The following is a 13,106-nucleotide window of genomic DNA, read 5'->3' on the forward strand; positions in this document are numbered from 1 at the left end:
TCTTTTCATCATTTTCTTTTTGCAATAGTTAGCTTTTTTTTTTTAATACAATAAGGCAATTTTTTTTTTTGATTTTTTACACTTAATGTATGACTTATTGCAAAAAAAAAAAAAGATGAATCATAACTCAGACTTGTACTAGCTTCGATATTAAATTTTAATCCGACCATTTCGAACACACATATAAATAAAGCTAAGAAAAAAGTGCGAGTATATTTTTAAGTAATATTAATACTCATAAAAAAATACATTTTAATTTTTTTTTATCATAATTGTAATTAGAAATTAGAGTAGCAATATGTAGGGAATAATTTTGTTTATGAGACAATACTTAAGGAAATTTCAATTTTATTGTTCTTTCCATTCCTTTGCTTTGGATTATCCAATCCTACCTCAACTATATGGTGGGAATTATGTTTAAAGTAGCCATATGATGGGAATTAATTTGTCTCATAGCATTATACAAGGAAATCACCCCACAACAACATGACCGAAACTCAAAATAAAACTCAAAACACACATCCCAAACAACCCTCAACCCAACTCAAAACAACTACTAACTATACTAAACCAACATAAAACATGCAAAAATTCTATGCGACCATCTCCTACCCCCCTAAAAGAAACATGGTTACGTCCCCGTAACCACACATACCTGATCAAAAAGAGACGGATACTGCTCCCTCATAGCCTCCTCCGCCTCCCAAGTAGCCTCCTCAACCTCATGGTTAGACCAAAGAGCCTTAAGCAAGACCGTTTCCCCATGTCTAGTTTTCCTAACCTTGCGATCAAGAATCTGTTTCGGCACGTCAAGATAAGACAAGGACTCATCCAACTCGATGTTCTCTACATCTAACACATGTGAAGGATCACTCACATACTTCCGCAGCTGAGACACATGAAACACATTATGCAATCTGTGCAAAGCAGCTGGTAAAGCTAACCGATAAGCAACCTCACCCACACGATCCAAAATCTCGTATGGTCCTATAAAGGTCTGGCTCAGCTTCCCTTTCTTCCCAAATCTCATGACCCCACGCATAGGAGACACTTTCAAAAGAACCTTGTCCCCAACCTGAAACTCTATGTCACGACGGTGTAAATCTGCATAACTCTTTTGTCGATCCTGAGCCACTCTCATTTTTTTTTCTGATCAGCTTAACCTGTTCAACCATTTCCTGTACCATCTCTGGCCCCAAAACCACTGCCTCAGCTCTATCATCCCAACAAATCGGACTCCTACATCTCCTCCCATATAAAGCCTCAAACGGTGCCATGCCTATACTAGTGTGATAGCTGTTGTTGTAAGAAAACTCAATTAGGTCCAATCTCTGTTCCCAGCTACCACCAAAATCCATAACACAAGCTCGCAATATGTCCTCTAGAGTCTTGATGGTCCTCTATGTATGGCCATCTGTCGCAGGATGAAACGCAGTACTCATCTTTAAGGTAGTTCCCATCAACTCCTGCAACTCTTTCCAAAACCGTGATATGAACCTCGCATCTCTATCGGACACTATATCCTTAGGCACCCCATGCAAACGAACCACGTGCTTCCTATAAGCCAAAGCTAACTGTATCTTGGTCCATGTATCTTTCATCGGCACAAAATGAGCTGACTTGGTCAGACGATCCACTATAACCCATATCATGTTGTTACCATGCTGACTCCTCGGCAAACCCACTATAAAATCCATAGAAATGGACTCCCATTTCCACTCAGGTACCTCAAGAGACCAATCTTACCTTGTGGTCGTCGCTGCTCCCCTTTCACTCTCTGACATGTCAAACAACGAGCCACAAACTCAGTTGTTTCCTTCTTCATCCCAGGCCACCAGAAAGTCTTCTTTAAATCTTTATATAGCTTGTCACCGCCTGAATGTACCGAATATGGTGTGCAATGAGCCTCTATCATGATTATCTTTTTTAACTCCTCATCACTAGGAATACACCATCTCCCATCAAATCTCACACTGTCATATGTATGAATAGAGAATCTAGACACTGTCCATTTCTCTACTCCAGCTCTCTACTCCTCAATCTTAGGATCAAACACCTGTTTCCTGCGAATATCATCATAAAGATCTGGCTCAACTGTCAAATCCCCTATAGCATCCCCTTTCTGTATCATATATATCCCCAACTTCCCCACCTAATCTCTCAACCTCATCAAAGACATAGTTGTGCAAAGAGAATGCACACCCTTCCTGCTCAAAGCATCTGCAACCACATTAGCTTTCCCTTCATGGTATATAATATCCATGTCATAATCCCCAATCAGCTCCATCCACCTCCTCTGTCTCATGTTCAACTCCTTTTGAGTGAAGATGCACTTGAGACTCTTGTGATCTGAAAACACCTTAAAGGTCGCCCCATAAAGATAGTGCCTCCAAATCTTGAGAGCAAACACAATTGCACCCAACTCCAGATCATGTGTCGGATAGTTCACCTCATAAGGCTTCAGCTGTCTAGAAGCATAAGCAATCACTTTCCCATTCTGCATCAGCACACAACCCAACCCATTCTTGGAAGCATCTGTATACACCTCAAAATTATCACTCCCTTCAGGTAAAGCTAAGATTGGAGCTGTGGTCAAACGCTCCTTTAAGGTTTGGAACGTCGTCTCACAACTTTCATTCCAACGAAACCTGTTCTCTTTCCCCATCAAAGCTGTCATAGGTCTGGCTATCTTGGAGAAATCTTTCACGAACCGTCGATAATACCCTGCCAAACCCAAGAAACTCCTGATCTCAGCCACATTCTTCGGTGCTTCCCACAGAATAACTGCTTCTATCTTTGCAGGATCCACAGCAACACCCTTCTTAGAAATCACATGCCCCAGAAAAGCAACCTCCTCTAACCAGAACTCACACTTAGACAACTTTGCATACAGCTGATTATCTCGCAAAGTTGGTAACACTATCCTCAAATGCTCCTCATGCTCCTCCTTAGTCTTAGAAAAGACTAAGATATCATCGATAAGGACCACAACAAACCGATCCAAGAACTGACTGAAGACCCAAGTCATCAGATCCATAAACACTGCTGGTGCATTAGACCACCCAAAAGGCATCACAACATACTCATAGTGACCATACCTCGATGTAAAAGCCGTCTTCAGTATGTCCTCCTCCCGAATCTTCACCTGATGATAGACCGACCTCAAATCGATCTTAGAAAAGACCGCAGCACCGTTCAACTGATCGAACAAATCATCTATCCTCGGCAAATGATACTTGTTCTTCACTGTGACCCTGTTCAGCTCTCTATAATCGATGCATAACCTCAAACTCCCATCTTTCTTTTTCACAAATAAGACTGGTGCTCCCCACGGTGATATACTAGGTCTAATGTATCCCTTCTTAATCAGATCATCCAGCTGTTTCTTCAACTCCTCCAACTCCTTAGGACCCATATGGTACGGCGCCTTAAAGATTGGCACCATCCCCGGTTTTAACTCAACACTGTAATCTATCTCCCTCTTCGGTGGCAACCCCGTTATCTCCTCTGGAAAGACATCTGGAAAATCTCCCACCACTGGTATCTGTTCAACTGTCGGACTCTCCATACGATGATCCCTCACATGGTACAAGATCAACGGACACCCCTTCCTCAGGTAAGACTTTAAGGTCACTGCTGCAATCAACTTAACTTTGGCTTTGACGATAAACCCACGATAAGACACACTAATCCTCTTAGGACCTCTCAAAGAAACCCTCTTTTGATGACAATCTATCTTAGTCTTGTACTTACCCAACCAATTCATACCAACTATCATCTCAAAACCCTCCAAAGGAAACTCTAACAAGTCCGCTGGTAGGTCAACCTGCCCAACTATCATAGACACACCTCTATACAACCGCCCACAAGATACAGACTCACCCGACGGTATAAAAACTTCCTCTTTTACAGACTCATATTCACTCAAACCCAACAGCTTAGCATGACTCGATGATACAAACGATTGTGACGCTCCCGAATCAAACAAAACAAAGGTAAAGACTTCATTAACAAGAAAAGTACCGGTGATAACGTGAGCATCATCCTCAACTGCCTTCTTCTCCATCATGAACAGCTTACCACTGGTCTTCTGCCCACCTCCCTGGACAGTACTAGCTGAGCTAGACGGCTTAGCAGCCGACCCCTGGTTGTTGTTATTTGTTGTCGGTCTCTGATATGAATTACCGCCATTGCGGTTAGCCCCACCATTGTTGTTACTCTGACCACCCCGGTTATTCCACGACCCAGCCGGCCTGTTACTAGCATAACTCTACGAAGGACCCTGAGAGAAACTCCTCTACGACGGTCTACTCTGGAAACTCCCACTCACAGCACTGGTGCACTCATGCCTCTTGTGGCCCATATTGCCACAGTTAAAACAAGTCATACCCCAACTGCTACTACCACCACCACGGCCACGCCCATAAGAAGCTCCAGCACTAAACCCCGAACCCGAAGAGTACGCTCTTACCTGGGTATGGCCGCCCCTCTTGTAGCCAGACTGACCACCACCCTCACTCTCAGCCTTCCTCTTCTCAGAGGCTCTCTCTCGGTTCTCCTTGTCATCTCTACCATCCTCTCAGCCCTCCCTGCACGCTCATACACCTCCTTAACATCAGTAAGGACTCCTACCAGCAGCTTCTCCATGATCTTGGGGGTCAACCCCTTCTCAAATCTCAACGCCAAGTTCTCTTGTCTCAGCCCCATGTACTCAGCATACCTAGATTTCTCGTTGAACTTATGATAGTACTCAGCAACTGTCATATCGGAAGTCATCTTAAAATCATCAAACTCCTCCCTCAGCTTACTACGCACATGCTCAGGTACAAACTCTCGCCTCATATCTTTCTTAAACTCATCCCATGGTATCGCAGGTAACCCCTGTTTCACATATATCTCCAAAGCACTCACCTTAACCTTGTCCCACCACTCACCAGCTGCTTCCCTCAAGTAGAACGCAACATGTTCCACTCGAAGCTCCTCAGGACAATGTACCAGATTGAGAATATTCTCTATCTCCCTGTGCCAATTATCCAGCAGAATTAGCGCCCCAGTTCCCAACTACTCCTTGGGATTAAATCTCGCTATATAAACACTTATCTTGGAGTGATCCGGCCCTGTCTCCTTATCTTTTCCCACTCTCTTCAAAGCCTCAGTAAGAGCATCTTGGTGCTCCAACATCTTAACTATCTCATCAATGCTCATGTTTTCGGCCCTAGCATACAAAGCGTTTCTTTTCGGCGGCATCTTGGAACTATACAAGAAAAGGGTAAACATGAACACACATCCCATTTCTCAAAACACGAAAACAACCTGAACAGCACTACTCGATCGAGTGCCACAACCCACTCGATCGAGTTGCCCACTTACTCGATCGAGTGCCTCGACTCCAGAATCTGACCAGAAAGCTCCCAATAACGTACTCGATCGAGCCAACCACACACTCGATCGAGTTGACCCCACTCGAGCGAGTGTCCTATCCTACTCGATCAAGCGCCCAAAAACAGACTTCTGCCCAGAAACGGAAAACCACTTACTCGATCTAGTCAAACCCACTCGATCGAGTCACTCACCTACTCGATCAAGTGCCCCCTACTCGATCGAGTCATGCATTCTCGTACACTACGTGCATGTTCAAACACACACTTCCAACTATCTATACTCTTATGCAAAATGACAAACAACAACATATATATATATATATATATATATATATATATATATATATATATATATATATATATATATATATATATATATATATATATATATATATATATATATATATATATATATATATAGCAAAGTTCTTCTAAGTCCACCTTTTTTTTGAGTCCATAAGTCTCTCCCACAACCCTTGGATCATGCATGGTGGAAGGTTGAGATTGAAAGCAAAAAACACACTTAACACTAATTAATTCACTTCTCTCTCTAGTTTTAATAATACATTCACTAATTCATTATCATACACAATTAACACCATGTTTTGTCTTATACTTCAAAGTTTATGATAATTTTGTTAACATTTTTCGTGTTTCGGTTTTTTTCGTTTTTTTTTTTTTTCGAGACAAGTTTTTGACTGTTTCGTTTTTTTCGTTTTTTTTTTCGAGACAAGTTTTCGACATTTTAGGATTTTACGAGTGTAATTCTAACGGCAAAAAGTGTAATTTTAAGAAATATTTTCGAGAATTTAGCGTTTTACAAGTTTAACTTCAATCTTTTCCGAGTGATTTTAACGAATAATATTTTGAATTTTTGTCATTTTATCACAAGTTATTCTAATTTAGCATTTTACGAGTGTTATGTTAATGACAAAAAGTGTTATTTTAGTCCAGGTAAGTGTAATTTCAGTCCAATGAGATTGTTATTTTTAGTCAAGGAGAATGTAATTTTAGTCCAGAAAAGTGTAATTTTAGTCCAGAAAAGTGTAATTTTAGTCCACTGAGAATGTAATTTTAGTCCAGAAAAGTGTAATTTTAGTCCTGAAAAGTGTAATTTTAGTCCACTGAGAATGTAATTTTAGTCCATTGAGAATGTAACATTAGTCCAATGAGAATATGAGAATATGACCAAGTCCATTGAGAGTATAACATTAGTCCAATAGAGCCAAGTGTATTTCTAACAGAAAATAGTGTAATTCTAACAACAAAAAGTGTAATTCTAACAACAAAAAGTGTAATTTTAGCAGAAAAAAGTGTAATTCTAGCAAAAAAAAGTATAATTTTAACAGAAAAAAGTGTAATTCTAACAACAAAAAGTGTAATTTTAGCCGAAAAATGTGTTATTCTAGCAAAAAAAAGTGTAATGTTAACAGAAAAAAGTGTAATTCTAACAACTAAAAGTGTAATTTTAGCCGAAAAAAGTGTTATTCTAGCAAAAAAAAGTATAATTTTAACAGAAAAAAGTGTAATTTTAATGGAGGAAAATGTGATTTTAACGAGAAAAGGTGTAATTCTAACAACAACAAAAAGTGTAATTTTAGCGGAAAAAAGTGTAATTTTAGTCGAAAAAAGTGTTATTCTAGCAGGAAAAAGTGTAATTCTAGCCAAAAAGTGTAATTATAGAAAAAAAAAAGTGTAATTGTATTTCTAGTAGAAAAAAAGTGTAATTTCAACCAAAAAAAGAGTAATTCTAGCAGAAAAAAGAGTAATTCTAGGAGAAAAAATGCACATCTAAGATGAAAATCAACAAATAACCTTAGATCTATTTATTAGATCTAAGACTAAAATAAAACGATCTAATATAACAATAATTGAAGAAAAATGAGAAGACGACATTTTAAATATATCTAAGATTAAAATTAAAAGATCTCACAAAATTAAACAACTTATGTGAGATCTTTTTTTTCGATCTATTTCAAAAACCTAGATCTAAAATTTTAAAAATAATAAGAAGCAAACACTAAGGAGAACTAAAAACGTAGATCTTAAAAACACCATTATCGACATTTAATATCCCCATCAAACTTGAAAAAAAAGTAGATCTTAAAAAAAAAAGTAGATCTAAAAAAAAAATAATGTGGCAGATCTGAGAACAAAAAAAACAATAACATCATTATAAAGGAGAACTAAAAACGAAAAAAAAAAAACAAAACAATAATAATATCAAGTCGACAGTCACAAACCCACTATTTAAATTTTTTTTTTTAGAAAAAAATGTAGATCTGAGAATCGAAAAATGAGAAGAAAGGGGAGAGGCAAGGGACGAAGGTGTGGCGGCAGAGGCAGTGCGTGGGGCAGCAGGTAGTGCGGTGGTGGTCGTGGGGTTGTGTCGGGTGAGGGTGAGGGTGGAAAGGTGTGTGGGGCTGGTGGCTGGTGGTGGTGTGCGTGAGGGTGAGGGGGTATGGTGTCGGTGAGGGTGGTGAGGGGAGTTGGCCGTGGGACTGGTGGGTGGGTGGTGTGTGGTGTGGGGGTGTCGTGGTAGGGTTGTGGTGATGGTGTGGAGGTGGGTCGTGGGGTTGTGTCGGGTGAGGGTGAGGGTGGAAAGGTGTGTGGGGCTGGTGGTGGTGTGCGTGAGGGTGAGGGGGTATGGTGTCGGTGAGGGTGGTGAGGGGAGTTGGCCGTGCAGCTGGTGGGTGGTGGTGTGGAGGTCGGCGGTGGCCGGTGTGGTTGGGGAAGGGAGGGATGATTTTTTTATTTTGTTGGGTTTTTAATTTTAGGGGTTTTGAGATTGAGAGGTTTTGAGAGAGAGAGTGGAAGAGGGAAATTGTGAGGATGAGAGATGAGTAGGTTGGTGGAAAAAAGTATATATATAAAATTAGTGGTTAATTAAGATTAATTAGTGTGGGTAGTGAGAGAGTGGTTTAATTAGCTTTAATCCCCTCTTTTTTGCTTCCAATCTCAACCCTCCATCTTTCTCATCCAAAGGCTCTAATGGAGACTTATGGACTCAAGTGTAAGAGGAGGACTCAATTGATCTTATCACTATATATATATATATATATATATATATATATATATATATATATATATATATATATATATATATATATATATATATATATAGTGTAAAGATCAAGTGAGTCCACCTCTTACACTTGAGTCCATAAGTCCTCCTTAGAGCCTTTGGATGAGGAAGATGGAGGGTTGAGATTGGAAGCAAAAAGGAGAGGATTAATGCATAATTAAACACTCTCCCTCTCTACTTTACTAATCCATATTAATTAAAAATTAATCCACTATATAAAATTTATTTTTCCACCTACATCTCTCACATCTCACACAATTATCATCCTCTCATCTCTCTAAAACCCAAATAAATCAAAACCAAAAAAAAAAATTACCACCCACCCACCACACCATAGCCCAGCCACCACCACCTTAAACCCGACACCATCATCCCATACCACGCCACCCGATCTGACCCCACCACCACCCGGTCTCCCCCATACCCACCTGCCACCACCCGACAACAACCCACCAGCCCACACCCATTAGCCGACACTTCCACCGCACCCGACACCACGACAGCAACAACAACAACTCCTCCACCGCCACCGGATCCCGACAACAACACCACCACGGATCTACCCGACAACAATCCACCACCGCCATCTTACCGACTCTCCTTCCCTACCTTACCACCATCGACACTCCCCATGCCGCCGTTTCCTCTGCTCTTTTTTTTTCCTTTGTTGGTGATGGTTGCGTTGTCTCGTTTTTTTAGATCTCCTTCCTTCTTTTTTTTGGTGTTGGTTGTTTCGAAAAAATGGTGGTGGTAGTAGATCGCAGTCGAAGTTTTCCATTTCGTCCTTTTTTTTTTTTTTTTTTTTTTTTTTTTTTTAACCTTATGAGAAAAATAAACAAGATTTTTGTTTTTTTTGGATAGGCTATGTTCAAGATGGTGTTTTTTTGCTTCTGGTCGTTTTTTCTAAGAAAATCTCGGTTGTTTTTTTTTTTTTTTTTTTTTTTTTTATTCTTCTTTCTCTTCTCCTCCCTTCAAATCTCGGGTTTTTATGTTTTTTTTTGTTGCTTTACTGATTTCCGTTTTCAGATCTAAATTTGAATCGTTTTTTCTTTTTGAGTTCCATTTTTAAGATCTACCTTTTAAAGGGTAATAGATGGTTCTTATGTATGTGGTTTTGATTTTTTTTTAAATCTCGTTTTTAAATATCATTTTTATGTATAGATGGTAATAGATCTATTTTTTCAGATCTCGTTTTTATGTATATTTAAAAAAAAAATCGCATTCTTGTTTATTACCATCTATACATAAAAAAAATCGCATTCTTGTTAAAGACTTAAAGTTACACTTTTTGTTGTTAGAATTACACTTTTTTCTGTTAAAATTACACTTTTCTTCATTAAAATTACACTTTTTTCTGTTAAAATTATACTTTTTTCTGCTAGAATAACACTTTTTTTTGGCTAAAATTACACTTTTTCTGCTAAAATTACACTTTTTGTTGTTATTAGAATTACACTTTTTAGCTTAAAATTATACATTTTTTGGCTAAAATTACACTTTTTCTTCTAAAATTACACTTTTTGTTGTTAGAATTACACTTTTTTCTGCTAAAATTACACTTTTCTTCATTAAAAATACACTTTTTTCTGTTAAAATTATACTTTTTTCTGCTAGAATAACACTTTTTTCGGTTAAAATTACACTTTTTCTGCTAAAATTACACTTTTTGTTATTGTTAGAGTTACAATTTTTTCTGTTAAAATTACACTTTTCTCCGCTAAAATTACACTTTTTTTTGTTAAAATTATACTTTTTTCTGCTAGAATAACACTTTTTTCGGCTAAAATTACACTTTTTCTGCTAGAATTACACTTACTACTATTGGACTAATGTTACACTCTCCATGGACTTGGTCATATTCTCATATTCTCATTGGACTAATGTTACACTCTCAATGGACTAAAATTACATTCTCAGTGGAGTGAAATTATACTTTTTTGGACTAAAATTACACTTTTCTGGACTAAAATTACATTCTCCTTGACTAAAAATAACAATCTCATTGGACTGAAATTACACTTACCTGGACTAAAATAACACTTTTTGTCATTAAAATAACACTCGTAAAATGCTAAATTACAATAACTTGTGATAAAATGACAAAAATTCAAAATATTATTCGTTAAAATCACTCGGAAAAGATTGAAGTTAAACTTGTAAAACGCTAAATTCTCGAAAATATTCCATAAAATTACACTTTTTGCTGTTAGAATTACACTCGTAAAATCCTAAAATGTCGAAAACTTGTCTCGAAAAAAAAAACGAAAAAAATCGAAACATGAAAAATGTTAACAAAATTTTCATAAACTTTGAAGTATAAGACAAAATATGGTGTTAATTGAGTATGATAATGAATTAGTGAATGTATTATTAAAACTAGAGAGAGAAGTGAATTAATTAGTGTTAAGTGTGTTTTTTGCTTTCAATCTCAACCTTCCACCATGCATATATATTTGTATACTCAAACAAAAGTAACATTCTTCCGTATTTCTAACATACCACGTTATAAATCAAATATCATGCTTTCATGCCTTCAACCAATCAACATATAAAATCACATCATCATTATGTTTCTCTACACATGTCCCATCCTCCACATGCATGCATCCACCGATTCATACCACATATTACTATATAAATACACAAATCACAAGATAAACACATAACGATCCCGACACACACACCCCATGGTGACCGGTTCAAAACTGTAGGACGAGTTCGCTACTTTAGGACGTCTCCTAAGCCTTTGCATTAGCTCCTAAAACTTTTTCCCCGGGTTCATTTTCGTTTGACTCCCTATGTTCATTAGGTTCATTGGTTAAAGGTTTCAAGATCGTCGCTCTGATACCACTTTGTAACACCCTCATACTCCAAGTGCCTTACCAGGACCACTTAAGGCATGGAGGTGCTACCATCTCGGTCACCCGAGGCAATGATAATCAAATGAAAATAAGGAAACGTACTTAAATAGTAATAAAGTTTAAGTGATACAAGCCAAACTCCAAAACTTGTTAAAAGGAAATACAAAGGTTCTCAAAAATCTCAACTACTAAACAACTACAAATGTTCGAGGCAGCGGAAGACTTCTAAAACTGCAACGTGGTGACTCATCCCAGCTATCCCATACGCATCGTCTCATGCCTGCTCAATAACTGCTCACCACTCCCGAATGGATCACCACAATTTTTAAAACATTTAAACGGGGTCAGTGCTAATTACATAAAAACAACAACTGATATGAAACCACAGTGTAAACAACTCAAACACACAATCTCAATCTCCACAACTCCACCCTATCTCCACATATATGACTACACACTAAAGTGTGTAGCTCTGTCAGAGTACCCATCACAACAAGTACTCCTCGCCTCCAGTGGGGGACCGTAGCTGTTCCCACCTAAGCCCCACTCATCTCCATCGAGCGATAAACTATGTTCATTAATGTGCACATCTCTTCTGTGGCGGGTTCCACAGAAGGCGAATCAAGGGCGTGAAGCCACTCCCGCAAGTGACCCCACTCAGCCAGGGACGCATCCCGAAGATTACAGACAGTTATCAATCAATCATCGCATACAAACAACACTTACCAACAACCGATGCCAATACGATAAAAGAATCAATCAACAACAACATCAACACCAACAATGCCATGTAATTAATACTGAATAGGGAAACCCTACCTGGAATGCAAACACCACAGACGGTCTTAGCAACTAATCAGAATCTTTCCTCAACGTAACCTCCTCCTATAACATACATTCATACAATTACTACCACATTCATACAAATCACCCAAAACCCCCAATATCACCCAATTAGGGTTTCAACCAACTTTAACAAAACATTAAATAAATTGTATAAAAAGCTTACCCTCGACACAAGGATCACAACAACGTAAAGAACAAGATGATCCGACACTCCTAGCCTTGGAGATTTGTTAACAATGCGACGAAAACAACTTACGTAACTCCTCTTCTTTTCAAATAGGTTTTTAGAATGTTAAAAGAGATTAAGAAAAGTGACGGTCATCTTTTTATATTAATCTCGCATCCTTAACAAAACCCGTCAAACTCAGCCCGTAAAACTCACTTACTCGATCGAGTAAGTGACTTACTCGATCGAGTGCCCCTTACTCGATCGAGTGTCACACTTACTCGATCGAGTACCCTACAGGAAGTCTACTGCTTTGCGTCAAAAACTACTTACTCGACACAGTAAGTCCCACTCGATAGAGTACCCACAGACATAGAAAACCGTATTATTACAAAGTGTGATTCCTTGTCATTAACCATTATTAAGGAGATTTAGGAGAGTAATCTCCACAATAAGGTAAACAAATGAGTGGTACGGATGAAGTAATAATTTATATTGTGATACTACCGATAAGGTTTCTTGTATGCGAGTTCAATTTATACACTTTTTATCCATCATTATTGTGTTCGATTTCATGCAGCATTGCTATATGTCCTTTAATTGTGATTTTATTTGTATATACTTCAATTTTTCATCACCTTTATGCATCTCACATCTCATACTAGACTATTTGCTTTTTAATCACTGGTATATAAAACAGCTAATTATAGACCAGATACTCATCTACAATTGGTGGGTAGCATTACAACTTAATATAGTAATCATGA

Source organism: Silene latifolia, chromosome 6 (genome assembly GCF_048544455.1).
Source record: "Silene latifolia isolate original U9 population chromosome 6, ASM4854445v1, whole genome shotgun sequence".
Lineage (NCBI taxonomy): Eukaryota > Viridiplantae > Streptophyta > Magnoliopsida > Caryophyllales > Caryophyllaceae > Silene > Silene latifolia.